Here is a 13955-nt window from a genome sequence, read left to right as displayed (position 1 = left end):
GTTCCGCAATACAGCCACAGGCCGCGCACATACACCCACAGGCGACTGCTCACACACACACACACACACACACACACACACACACACACACACACACACACACACACACACCGCGTAGTGTAGTGGTTAGCACGCTCGACTCACACTCAAGAGGGTCCGGGTTTGAGTCCCGGAGGCGGCGAGGCAAATGGGCAAGCCTCTTAATGTGTGGCTCCTGTTCACCTAGCAGTAAGTAGGTACGGGATGTAACTGGAGGGGTTGTGGCCTCGCTTTCCCGGTGTGTGGAGTGTGTTGTGGTCTCAGTCCTACCCCCCCAGATGGGAACCGCCTTGTCGTGGTGGGGGGGCTTGCGTGCCCCTGTGACCTGGCGAGCTAGGCTAGAGGGGGCTTAGTCCCCTGCTCTGCCCTCTATTTATGACTGTTTGCTAAATTCTATGGCATCTATTCAAGAATCAGACCCTAAAGCTTCCTTTGTTTTGTTGGTGATGTTAATGCACATCATCAGGATTGGTTGAACTCCGTTTCTCAAACAAATCAACATGGTCGGGCTGCTCTAGATTTTAGTAACCTCACCGGTTGTGAGCAGATCGTTCATAGCCCAACTCACGTCTCGGGTAATTGCCTTGATCTTCTTTTTACAGACGCCCCCTCTGCAGTAACTTTGCAGGTCATCCCTCCCCTTGGTAGCACAGACCACTCTGGCTTGTCTTTCAATATTCAAACTTCATTTCCTATTCCGGACGAGCCAATATCGCGGAAAGTATTTCTAAAGTCACGAGCCAATTGGACTGGTGTCATTGCCGATTTTAACAACATTGTATGGCGGGAAATTTTACATTCTGATAGTCCAATTGATTCCCTTAACAGTGTTTTACTTAACATTAGTGAAAGAAGAATTCCTTCTAAAATAATTCGAAGTCGTCGCAATGACAGTGCCTGGTTTAATGATGACTGCAGGCGTGCTCAGCGTGGAAAACAGGTTGCTTATTGTGAATGGTCCCGACTGCGTTCACCTGAATCATGGGAAAATTACGTTCGTCTGCGTTTATTTGCCCAACGTACATATTCTAGCGCACAGGATGAGTACAACGAACACCTTAAAAATGTTCTGATTGGCACCTCCCAACCACACTCATGGTGGTCAGCTTTAAAGCAATCACTCTTTGGTGTGGACTCAAGTTTACCTCCTCTGTCATGTACTGACGGTTCAATCTGCCATAATTCTAAGGACAAAGCCAATCTTTTAGCTTCCGTTTTAACTCGAAACAAAGTGATGAAGAGTTTGATCTGCCGCCGTCTTGTCCCCAGGACATTAAATTACACTCCATTGCCTTTAAGTCCTCCGAAATCTTAAGATATCTTAATGAGTTAGACTCATTCGGGGGTTGTGATCCTTTGGGTTTTCTGCCTCTTTTTTACAAAAAGATTGCTTCTCCTCTCGCTCCAAAATTGGCAGTTATTTTTAGAGCTCTTTTTCGTAAGGGATCTTTTCCGGTATGCTGGCGTACTGCAAATGTTACCCCTATTCCACAGGGATCTTCATCCTCCATTCACCCCGGTGACTATAGACCCATTTCCATAACCCCGGTATTATCTAAGATTTTTGAGCGCCTGCTGGCCAAGCGTCTCAATCGTTTTTTAGATATTAATAATTTGTTGCCATCTAGTCAGTTTGGTTTTAGAAAAGGTCTCAGTACTTCTGATGCTCTCGTTTGCATAACGCACGACATGCAAGCTGCCCTTGATGCTGGTCATGAATCTAGAGTAATTTCACTTGATTTTAGTTCTGCATTTGATCGTGTTAATCATAGAGCCCTTTTATCGAAAGTTAGATCTATTGGTATTGGTGGCCGCGTCCATCAAGTTCTGTCAGAGTTCCTAACGAGTCGAAGGCAGCGTGTGACTGTTGATGGCTGCCTTAGTTCTTTTAGTCCAGTTGTATCCGGTGTTCCGCAGGGAAGTGTTCTGGGACCTCTTCTTTTTATTATTTATACATCTGACATGTGGTGTGGGAATTAATCTAATATGGTTGCTTATGCTGATGACACCACTATATATGCGACAATTCCTTCCCCACAGGATAGGCAGAGAGTCGCTAATGTACTCACTCAAGATGTTTCAAGGATTCTGTCATGGTGTGATCGGTGGGGTATGAAACTGAACCCGAGTAAATCCCATAGTATGGTTATTAGCAGATCAAGGACACCTTTCCCAGTTCACCCTGATATTGTTGTCAACGAAGTACCTATTCCTAATTGTTCGTCTCTGAAGTTACTCGGAGTCACCCTTGATCCCAAACTTACTTTTGAGTTGCACTTGCGTTCACTTGCATCATCAGTCTCATGTAAAGTTGGTTTGTTACGCAAATGTAGGCGGATATATTCCTCTGATGATATTGTAAGAAATTGCTTTTACTCTTTCATACTGCCTCATTTTGAATATTGTCACTCTGTGTGGATCTCTGCAGCAGAGTCTCACTTAAAGCTTTTAGATAGAGCATTCAACCAGATTAAATTTCTTCTTCCTAATCTTGTGATTAATCTTCGGCATCGTCGTTTGGTTGGATCATTGTCCTATTTCTTCAAAATCATGTCTAATTCCAACCACCCGTTGCATTGTCATTTGCCTGCCCCTTCACTACCAGCACGTGCTACAAGACAATCCTTGATCATGAATGACCGTTCCTTGTCTGTGAATCGATGTAATACTTCACAATTTTCCCGGTGTTTTATCCCAGTATCTGCTAGACTCTGGAATACAATTCCCAACGAGATTGTTAATTCTAGTAACATTGAAGCATTTAAAAAATGTGAATACCTTTCTTCTCTCTGAACTCACTACCTCTTAGATCTCTACCAATCTTCCTATTCTGTTGTTCATTCCTGTTACTTCCTTTCACTTATCGGTGAGGTGCCGCCCACTGGGCCTTTGGGTTTATGCAGTTATGCTTTCCAGTGGGTCGCCTTCATTGACCTCATAATAATAATATAATAATAATAGTACGGTCGCCAGTGAGGGGCCAGACTAAATGGTTCCTACGTAGGCTGCCAGTGGACCAGCGGAGCCACCCGCTGGAGGGATCGCCCAATAGGGGCTGTCCTGTGCTGGATGGTTGGGTGTCCAGGCTGGGATGCTTTGGGAGGGGTCTCAGCTCTGTCGTGGACAAACATTCGTATCATGTGGGGCCTTTTTAAAACGACTGGTCCGCATGGGGACGAGGTACCCCGTCCACGGCAGCCAGCGCTTCCTCCATTGTAGTCCCAGTAGGTGGTTTCCTTGCCCTGGAGCCAATTTTTGTGTAGCTGTTTTTTATGGGAAAACACAAAAAACATTCAGGTTCTCGTGAGGTGGCTGACCTGGCCCACGAGACGTCATCTTCAGGTCTGAGTAAGGAGGAGGATTCCCCTCCACAAGGGCCTCCCACAGCAGTCTCTTGTTCTGGAAGTTCTTTTGAGGATGCATTTCTGCTGCATATGATTCTTTTGTAATGGTAAATGTTAATCCATCATTTTCCTATCATGCCTTGCACTCACTTCTCAAGGCGTATGGTACGGTTGTTCGCATTCGACTGGTTTATGATAAGGACTTTCCTTCTAACCGATGCTATGTAACGTTTATGTCATGTGATGAAGCTCGTTTAGCTTATGAACATGTAGCATCTCTGCCCTCGCCGGCCATGGCTTTAAAACTGAATTTCTCCAGTCACGTAATATTTCAGACAGTGACATGGATTACATCCCAAATGTTTTTGAAAACTATTTAGAGAATTCAGTTCCAGCAGTCCGCCAGATCCCACCTCCACGTTGGTTTGTGGCGTACTATAGAAATGGGCGTGGAATTTCATCCATGCCTCCCGGTACCTGTCCAAAGAAATCGGCACGATTCCTGAGGGAATCTGAAAAGTATGGGAAGGGGTGCTTGTGCGAGCAAAAGATCTTACGCAAGCTAGGATGTTGCAACATCTCCCATGCCCTTCTGACAGCATGTTTGAGACTGTTAAGGCTCATCCCACCTTTAACTATAGCAAAGGTTGTGTTTATAGCCAAGACCTCTATGAATTCCCAGAAGAGGAAATACTAGCAATGTGCCCTAGCTCAGTACAAAAGGTGACTAAGATGAGGAACCTCCAACATGGTCCTTCTCTCTTTTTGGGTCCACCCTTCCTGACCGTGTTAATATCGGTCCTATCAACCTTAGGGTGAGTCACTTTGTTTCTCGCCCTCTTCAGTGCTTCTCATGCTATGGGTACGGTCACGGGAAAAGCTCGTGTAAGGAAGCTTCCCGATGTGGTAATTGCTCTGCACTCGACTCGCATTCAGAGGAGCATTGCAATGGTGCAGCTTATTGTTTTCATTGTCGTGATGCTCACCAGGTACGTTCCAGGCAATGCCCTAGGTATCGCCTGGAGCAGGACATTCTACAGCTTGCCAATAGTCAGTTTATCAGCCTCGGTAGCGCCCGCCGTGAACTCCTGTACCGCCAGAAGGATGGTACTGGTGCGACATCCTATGCTTCATTGGCCGCTCGCTCTTCGGCTGAGTCTGCCGGTCCGAAGACAACTCCTCCTGCTACCTCTCGCTCTGTTGGGACGGGTGGTACTGTTTATCTGGCTAACAGGTTTGCCATTTTGGCTGATGACTCGGTTGAGTCATCTCTTAGAAGTGACGAGAAAAATACGGACTTGAACAAAGTTACCCATGTAGTATATGTCCATTTGCCACCTGTATCTCCTAAGCCTTTCAAGGGTCTAACTAAGCGGCACCGCGGCTCTGCGGAGTCGTTAGATTTAGCTCAGCATAAGCAGTCTAAGTTTTCTCCCGGTGCTTATAATCGTGAGTCCTCCAGGGACTGCTCTGCTAGGGTAGCTCCAGTAGTTTCTGTCCAGCCTTCTGTGACGCCCTCCGTCTCAGATCGGGCTTCTTATGATGAGGACGGTCTGAGCATGGAGACGTCCGATGATATTGTCATAGCCGTCCCTCGTGGACCAACTGTATCGGAAAGTGCAGTCCTGCCTGATCCTCGTCCTCCGAGGACCAGTAAAAGTGATGATAGTTCGCATCACCCACCGATAAGCCGAAAGGCTGAGGTCCAACGACCCGGCACACCTCAATTCCCGGTGTCTTCTCGTCGTTTGATTAGTTCTAGTCAGGTCAGTCACGGGCAGCCTCAAAAGGCTCGCTCGTCCACTGCACCCAAATAGTCGTCTTCAAGCTTCTACAATGGAACTGTAGAGGCCTTCGCGCCTCGTGAGGGGAACTCCGAGCTTTGCTGTTGGAGTTCTCTCCAGCCTGTGTAGCTCTACAAGAGACTATGATAGGTGATAGTACTTATTCTAGTCCTCCTGGCTATCGTGGTTTTTTTAACACTCCTTTCCCTGACCAGGGCCACCACGGTGGCACAGCTATTCTAGTCCGTCAGGATATACCTGTTATCCCGGTACAACTTAACTCTCCCCTTCAGGTGGTTGCTGTTAAGGTCTTTATGGGACGACTGTACACCATCTGCAGTTTATATCTACCTCCTCGGCTTCCTGTCTCCAGGGGTGAGCTTGACGGCCTGGTGCGTCAGCTGACTCCGCCTTTTCTTTTGTTGGGAGATTTTAACGGCCGTCACCCGTTGTGGGATGAAGGTGCTCGTAATCCTCGTGGGGTTTTAATCGGTTCTTTTATTGAGGATGAGGGATTGGAGATTTTAAATTCTGGGGATGTTACACATTTCCACACTCCTACTGGGACTACAGCTATCGATCTTTCTCTTTGTACATCTAATTCTTTCCTTGATTTTAATTGGCGAGTCCTACCGGATTTACACGGTAGTGACCACTTTCCGATTTTATTGCAATCTGTGAAATCTGAGCCACAGTCCCGGCCACCACGCTGGGTTTTAGACAAGGCAGATTGGCGTCGATTCACAGACCTTAGCTCTTTTATTCGTCCGCTGGCTGACTTTTCTACTTGTGCTGAGGCTGTTGATTATTTTACTGATTTTTTATTTCTTTAGCCCTTCAGACAATCCCTAGGACGTCAGGTCGCTTTACTAAGCGTCCCGTTCCTTGGTGGAACGCAGCATGCACTGCAGCGGTTAAAGAGAAACGGTCAGCTTTCTCTCGTCTCCGGCGACATCGTGGGGACCCACAGTGCCTGGAAGCTTTTCGGCGCTGCCGAGCTCGGGCCCGCCGCATTTTGAAAGAGGCACAAAGAGCCTCGTGGAAAGCCTATATCTCTTCCATAAACGTCCGCACCCTCTTACGGATGTCTTCAACAAAGTCCGCCGAATTGCTGGGAAGTATTCTGCTGCTTCCCCACCAATTTTGTTGTCTGCTGGGCGAACGGTGGCAGACCCTAGGAATGTCGCTGACCTCTTTGCGGAGCACTTTGCCAGTGTTTCCCAGAGGCATCCTGCAGCTCCGGGCGCACGTCACCGCCAGAGAATGGAATCTCTCGGCATAAACTTTTCTTCCGCTGGAGGGGAGTCTTATAATGTCCCTTTCTCTGCTTCCGAGTTGCGGACCGCTTTGTCCCAGTGTCACGACTCTTCTCCTGGGCCAGATGATATACCTTATGCCTTCTTGCGCCACATGTCTGACACTGCTTTTAACTTTCTTAATTTAAATCTTTATAATATGATTTGGCATACCGGTGACTTTCCATCTTCTTGGGCTGTGGCAGTGGTTCTCCCATTTCCGAAGCCTGGGAAAGATAATCTCCAGGCTACGAACTACCGTCCTATATCTTTAACGTCCTGTATTTGCAAAGTGTTAGAAAAGATGGTAAATATAAGACTCATGTGGTATTTGGAGAGGGGGAAGTACTTGTCACCGGTACAGTACGGCTTCCGAAAGATGAGGTCTACTACTGATGCTCTTTATCCCTAGAGTCTTCCATTTGTGAGGCCTTCGCTAATCACCACCATCAAGTAACAGTCTTTTTGACCTGGAGAAGGCCTACGACACGGCTTGGTGTCATGGCATTTTACAGTCTTTGTTTAATTTGGCCTTCGGGGCCACCTTCCTATTTTTATCCAGCAGTTTTATCCAGCCGTTTTTACGGGTTCGAGTTGGGAGTGTTCTCTCCGATGCTACAGCTTTAAATGACGGTGTCCCACAGGAAGTATTCTTAGTGTTACGCTATTCGCAGTTGCAATAAATGGTGTTATAGATACTCTACCGGATGGCATTCACAGTTCTTTATATGTGGACGACTTGTGCATCTCTTTTGCTGCTTCTAGGATGTCACTGATTGAGCGCAAGCTCCAACTGGCGATCAATAGGGTGTCCAGTTGGGCCAACATGAACGGTTTTCGATTCTCCACCTCGAAGACCGTAGCCATGCATTTTGTCGCAACCGTGGTGTCCATCCAGACCCGGATTTATACCTCGCCAATAGACGCCTCTCATGCGTGGAGGCGACTCGATATCTTGGCCTTTTATTTGACAACCGTCTCACCTGGGTTCCCATTTTCGCTCTCTTAAGGCGTCTTGTCGGCAGGCACTATCCCTTCTTCGGGTTTTAAGTCATACCTCTTGGGGTGCGGACAGGGACACGTTGCTGTTGCTTCACCGTACACTCATACTTCCGAAGCTGGAATACGGCTGTGAGATCTACTCATCCGCAACAGATGCACGACTACGCTCGCTTGACCCCGTGCATCATGCTGGGGTCCGCTTGGCTACGGGTGCATTTCGGACATCTCCAATACCTAGCCTTCTAGTGGATGCTGGTTTCTGGCCGCTCGACCTCCGGCGCCAGTCTTCGATGCTCCGGTGTTGGTTTCGCACCCACCGTCTGCCTGATTTTGTCCCCTGTGTGTCAATGTTGCGGGACTCGCGCTCGCAGGCGTATGTCACTCGACCGAGTCTCCCTAAACCTTTTGGCCTACGTGTTGCAAATCTCATGGCAGAGTTATCTATCGACCCCACTCCTGTGTACTCTTTCCGTCTCCCGCGAGTTGGTAATTGGCAGCTTCCTGTTATCTCATTATGCCCTGCCATGGATGGCAAGAAGGATTTTTTGCCAGCTCTGTCCCACACACGGTTTTTAGAACACTTTTTTATGCATTCTGATGATATCCCTGTTTTTACTGATGGCTCCAAATCCGACTCAGGCGTTGGATTTAGTGTGGTTTTCCCTCTTTTATCGGTCTGGCAGCCTTCCTTCAGTGGCGTCCGTTTTACTGCGGAGCTGTCTGCCATAGTCCTAGCTTTACAAATAATTTTTACTCTACCGGTTTCGTCTTTTACAATTTTTAGTGACTGTCGCAGTGCTCTTACTTCTCTCTCTTGCACTATATCCTTTAACCCTTTGGTTTTATCAGCCCTGGAGTGGCTATACCTTCTTACACAACGAGGATATCGTGTTGGGTTCTGTTGGGTTCCTGGTCACGTTGGTGTTCCAGGAATGAACATGCAGATCGCCTCGCTAAACAGGCAGCAAGTCGCGCTCCATCTCCTGCGTCTGTTCCGTTTCGAGATGTCTTTCCTCTAATTCGTGAGGCAGTTGCAGCAATCTGGCAGAGGAGATGGCTAACGGGGGTCGCAACCTCGAAAATGGGAGAGATCACTATTTCCTCTATCCCTCACTGGACATACACCCATGTTCGAGATCGACGTTTACAGACTTTATTGGCGCGACTGCGTATAGGTCACACGTACCTTACACAGAGGTACCTGTTGACCAGGAACCCTCAACCTTACTGTGATGACTGCCTGGTGCCGCTTACCGTGCGGCACCTATTGGTAGAGTGCCCTAGTTTGATAGAGTTACGACACCGCTACCTCTACCGCTGTCGCGGTAGAGATAGCGGTGTCTATTATATCTCAAAGGTCCTTGGACCAAAGTGTCTGGCCCAAGGCCATGACGTTTTAGATTTTTGGGAGAAGCTGGCCTTCTCCCAAAGCTGTGATTTTATTTAATTTTAATATATGTATTTTAATGTTTTATGTATATTATTGTAGCTTTTTGTTTTAATTACCATTAATTTTATCGTTTTCACTTGTTTTAACTATTTTATGCATTTTATTTAAGTTTATTATATGTATTTTTAATGTTTTATTGAATTTTATTGTAGTTTTAGTATTTTTGTTACCTTTGATTTTATCTTTTTAATTTCTTTTAGTTTTATAAACTACATTGTAGTAAGTAAAATATCGTAGCGGCGCCATATGACCGTTGATGTTGCGGCGCCTAAAATTAAAATCCATCCATCTCAGTGTTCACCCGAAGATCGGTCTGTGCCTGAGCTCTGAGCTCGCTCCGTAATGAGGGAAGACTGGCTGGACTGTGAGATCGACAGTGAATTACACACACACACACACACACACACACACACACACACACACACACACACACTCTCTCTCTCTCTCTCTCTCTCTCTCTCTCTCTCTCTCTCTCTCTCTCTCTCTCTCTCTCACTAAGTGTGTACGGGATGTGTGTGTGTGTGTGTGTGTGTGTGTGTGTGTGTGTGTGTGTGTGTGTGTGTGTAGGGGTGGTGGTGGTGGTGGTGGTATTTACATGCTTGTGTGAAGATAGATAGATAAGCGGGTATTTTGATGGGATGATAGATATGTAAATGGACAGTTGGATAAACAAACAGATAGATGGAGAGGTAGGCAGATAGAGGAGGAGGAGGAGGTCTAGCTAAGCACTAAAAACACTACGATAATAAACATGAGAAGATTGACTTATAATTCCTAGTGAACAGTTTTCAGTATTTTTCATTAGCCTAACGTCAAGTCAAAGTTTGTTGTAAGGACACCTGGAGAGATGGGCAGCACTGTTAGCTACAGGATTTGCGATAACAACGTCTTGGAGTGTGCGACATGATGGACTCACTCGCCTTGAGTTGCCAAGCGTCACTTCAAGACATGTAGCCTGAGCCGCCAACACCACACCTTCACATCACCATACAATGTCAGGACGCGTCTGGCTGGCCACACACTATGCACATTGAAACAAACATTTATCAAATAGTGTGTGTGTGTGTGTGTGTGTGTGTGTGTGTGTGTGTGTGTGTGTGTGTGTGTGTGTGTGTGTGTAAAGTAAAGTAAAGTAAAATTGCCATTTCATTACATGTACATATATATTGGTTAAACAGATGTGTTCATTGGCATGGTCTATCGAGCCAAGGCTCCCTGATAAACGGAGTTATTAAACTATGTGGTGACTCTGTTGGAAGACTTCACTTGGCAATATATTTATAGAAGTATAAGAATAAGTCATATTTTACCCAATCACGTTCACACTATACGTACATGCGAACACATTATTTATATAAATACTTGTGCACATACATATATATATATATATATATATATATATATATATATATATATATATATATATATATATATATATATATATATATATATACTTCCTGAATAATTTATATCCAGCTTTAAAGTAAATTTATCATACAATACAAATAAATGATGGACTGCAAGCTGCTAGTTATAAACATCTAAGGAAATGTTCTTTGGTTTTCTTTTAAACTGAAAGTAACTGATACTAGTAATATCTTTTATATTAGGAGGCGAGGAATTCCATAGCTGTGGACCAAAGTAAAATATGCTGTGCTTGAATAACTGTGTGCGGAATTGCGGGCACTCCAAATTCAAGTTCCCACCTCTTGTTGCATACGGTGAATCTACACATTTAAGTAGGTTATTATTTGGATATCTTTTAATGAATTTGAAGATGGAGAAAAGGACAAAACACTTATGAATATCGAAGAAATTCAATAGTTTATGATTAGAAAAAAGTGTGGATGTTGAGTCGAATTTACCCATACAAAATATACATCGCAAAATTATTTTCTAATTATCTTTAATCTATTTATGAAAGACGGCCAAGTGCAGGCCCAAACTGAGACACAATAAATAAAATAAGGATAGCAGAGTGTATAGCAAATACTCAGTAGGGCTTCAGTTGTGAGTTGATTCCGTATCTTGTACAATATCCCACACATCCTAGACAGTTTCATGCATACATTAAGGTTATCATCAATAAATACACCTAATTTTTTTTATTTGAGTGACACATTGCAGAGTGACTTTGAAGAAGTATTGGTTGGATATGATTTTTTACTGACCGATTTTGGAAAAAAATATAATTAGTTTTACTTATATTGAGTGTTAGTTTGTTATGTTTTATCCATTGATTTATTAAATGTAGTTCTGAGGTCATGTTTGAGTGTAGAGTGTGTATGTCCTTGTCTTTCGTAAGCAAGTTTATGTCGTCTGCATACAGAGTGAAAGTAACTTTTGAGCTGGATTTGATTATATCATTTATATAAATAAGAAAAGGTGTGTGTGTGTGTCACCTATAAAGACATTAACTTGTATTGCATGTTGCAGAGGAGTTATGGGTGGCAGGAGGTTGATGAAATGTGTGGTGGTGTCACAAGTGAAGCACAGTGAGCGTTCCTGCAGGGTGAAGCAATGATGAGACAAGCGTCACCAGTCAGCGAGGTGGTGGTGGTGGTGCCTGGTCTCTCTCTCTCTCTCTCTCTCTCTCTCTCTCTCTCTCTCTCTCTCTCTCTCTCTCTCTCTCTCTCTCTCTCTCTCTCTCTCTCTCTCTCTCTCTCTCTCTTCGTCTCCTCTCTCTCATCTCGTCTCTTCTCTTTCATCTTGGGTCTCTCTCGTCTCCTCTCGTCTCGTCTCCGCTTCTCTTGTCTCCTTCTCTCTCTCATCTCGTGTCTTCTCGCTCGTCTCATCTCTTCTCGCTCGTCTCATCTCGTCTCATCTCGTCTCATCTCTCTCTCTCTCTCTCGTCTCTCTCTCTCTCTCTCTCTCTCTCTCTCTCTCTCTCTCTCTCTCTCTCTCTCTCTCTCTCTCTCTCTCTCTCTCTCTCTCTCTCTCTCTCTCTCTCTCTCTCTCTCTCTCTCTCTCTCTCTCTCGTCTCTCTCTCTCTGTCTCGTCTCGTCTCTCTCTCTTGTCTCTCGTCTCTCTCTCTTGTCTCGTCTCGTCTCGTCTCTCTCTTGTCTCGTCTCGTCTCGTCTCGTCTCGTCTCTCTCTTCTCTCGTCTCGTCTTCTCTCTTGTCTCGTGTCCTCTCTTGTCTCGTGTCGTCTCTCTCTCTCGTCTCGTCTCTCTCTCTCTCTCGTCTCGTCTCGTCTCTCTCTCTTTTGTCACGTTTCTCTCTTTCTCTCGTGTCGTCTCTCTCTCTCGTCTCTTTTCGTCTCTCCTCTCGTCTCGTCTCTTCTCTTCTCGTCTCGTCTCTCTCTTCTCGTCTCGTCTTGTCTCCTTTTTTATCTCGTGTCTTCTCGTCTCTTCTCGTCTCGTTTCTCTCTCTCTCTCTCGTTTCTCTCTGTCTCGTCTCGTTTCCTCTGTCTCTCGTCTCGTCTCGTTTCCTCTGCCTCCCTCGTTTCGTTTCGTCTCCTCTCTGTCTCGTCTCGTCTCCCCTCATCTCTCGTCTCGTCTCGTCTCGTCTCGTCTCGTCTCGTCTCGTCTCGACTCATCTCGTCTCGTCTCAACTCCTCTTCTCTCGTCTCCTCTCCTCTCCTCTCTCTCTCCTCTCCTCTTCTCTCTCTCTCCTCTCTTCTCTTCTCTCTCTCTCTTCTCTCTCTCTCTCTTCTCTTCTCTTCTCTCTCTCTCTCTTCTCTTCTCTTCTCTTCTCTCTCTCTCTTCTCTTCTCTTCTCTTCTCTCTCTCTCTCTCTCTCTTCTCTCTCTTCTCTTCTCTCTCTCTCTCTCTCTCTCTCTCTCTCTCTCTCTCTCTCCTGCCTGCCTGCCTGCCTGTGTTCTTTGTTTGTGGTGTATGTGTGTGTGTGGAGAGTGTGTAGTGTGTGTGGTGTTATTCAGTAGTGAATGTTCGGCATCATTTCTGTAACCTCTCTATTGTTTCCAGGCCGAAATCAAGCGACCGCCGGCAGAGAGGAGTCTTCTGGACGTTTGAAGAGTACCACCTTCTTGAAGCACAGAGCACAGACAGCGCTGGAAACTGGACTACTACAGTTTGAGCAGAGTCCAACATCTGTGTATCTGCACCAGAATCAAGTGTCCAGGGAGGAAATGATACGTCTGCAGAGATGTGCCAGGAGGAGGGACTCTTGGAACAGGCCTTCACACAACAGGGATTGGGGTGGGGGTGGGGGGACCTTATAGCAGCAGGTGACTAGGAGAGAGGTTCCCCACAAGATGCAACACACCACATCCTCCAAACGCAAAATATATTTGCCAATAAAGGCAAGTTTGTGTGCCACTCTGTTGATTTGAAGCAGCAAAACGTGCGGGTATGACACCGTGTTGTAATCAATTGTATAGTATTGTCTAGTAATCAACGTTTTTATTACTACCATTATTATTATCTTGGTGTCACTCTAACTGTCACGTCGACTTCACATCTCGTGTGTTAGTAATTTATCAACATTTTACTATTCATTCTCAACACTTACTATTGTTATTGGTAATAGTGTATTATTGTGTGATCAATATTAGCATTACTATCATTGCCCTACTGTTACTATTGTTATCATTACTAGTACCAATACTACTTTCATTACTATTGCTAGGTAATACTTCATGTAAAATTACTTCATTGATTCAGGATCCTCTACATTATCTACTGTTTTATACTGACAATTTCATTAATTATTTCTATTTTATTGTTTTATATTATTATTATTATTTTTTTTTTACTTTTCTTATTGTTGCCCAAAAATCTTTGCTTCAAAAGGGTTCCCAAATATGACAGATTATTTTGTGATTATATACATATATTTTTTGTTGCATGGGAAAATAAAATGTTTCAAATCTCTCTCTCTCTCTCTCTCTCTCTCTCTCTCTCTCTCTCTCTCTCTCTCTCTCTCTCTCTCTCTCTCTCTCTCTCTCTCTCTCTCTCTCTCTCTCTCTCTCTCTCTCTCTCTCTCTCTCTCTCTCTCTCTCTCTCTCTCTCTCTCTCTCTCTCTCTCTCTCTCTCTCTCTCTCTCTCTCTCTCTCTCTCTCTCTCTCTCTCTCTCTCTCTC

General features: G+C 45.1%; 1 long non-coding RNA gene across 1 annotated transcript; it reads left to right on the top strand.

The window, feature by feature from the left end:
• Window positions 1-10509: 10509 nt before the first annotated feature.
• LOC123503518 lies at window positions 10510-13595 on the top strand. Its single transcript, XR_006674503.1, has 3 exons — window positions 10510-10653; window positions 11351-11464; window positions 12839-13595. It is a non-coding gene; the product is annotated as an uncharacterized LOC123503518 (long non-coding RNA).
• Window positions 13596-13955: the final 360 nt, after the last annotated feature.

The sequence above is a fragment of the Portunus trituberculatus genome, chromosome 14, assembly GCF_017591435.1.
Source record: "Portunus trituberculatus isolate SZX2019 chromosome 14, ASM1759143v1, whole genome shotgun sequence".
In the NCBI taxonomy this organism is placed as follows: Eukaryota; Metazoa; Arthropoda; class Malacostraca; order Decapoda; family Portunidae; genus Portunus; species Portunus trituberculatus.
Note: the sequence above shows the minus strand (reverse complement) of the source record. Positions and strands in the feature narration are given on the sequence as shown.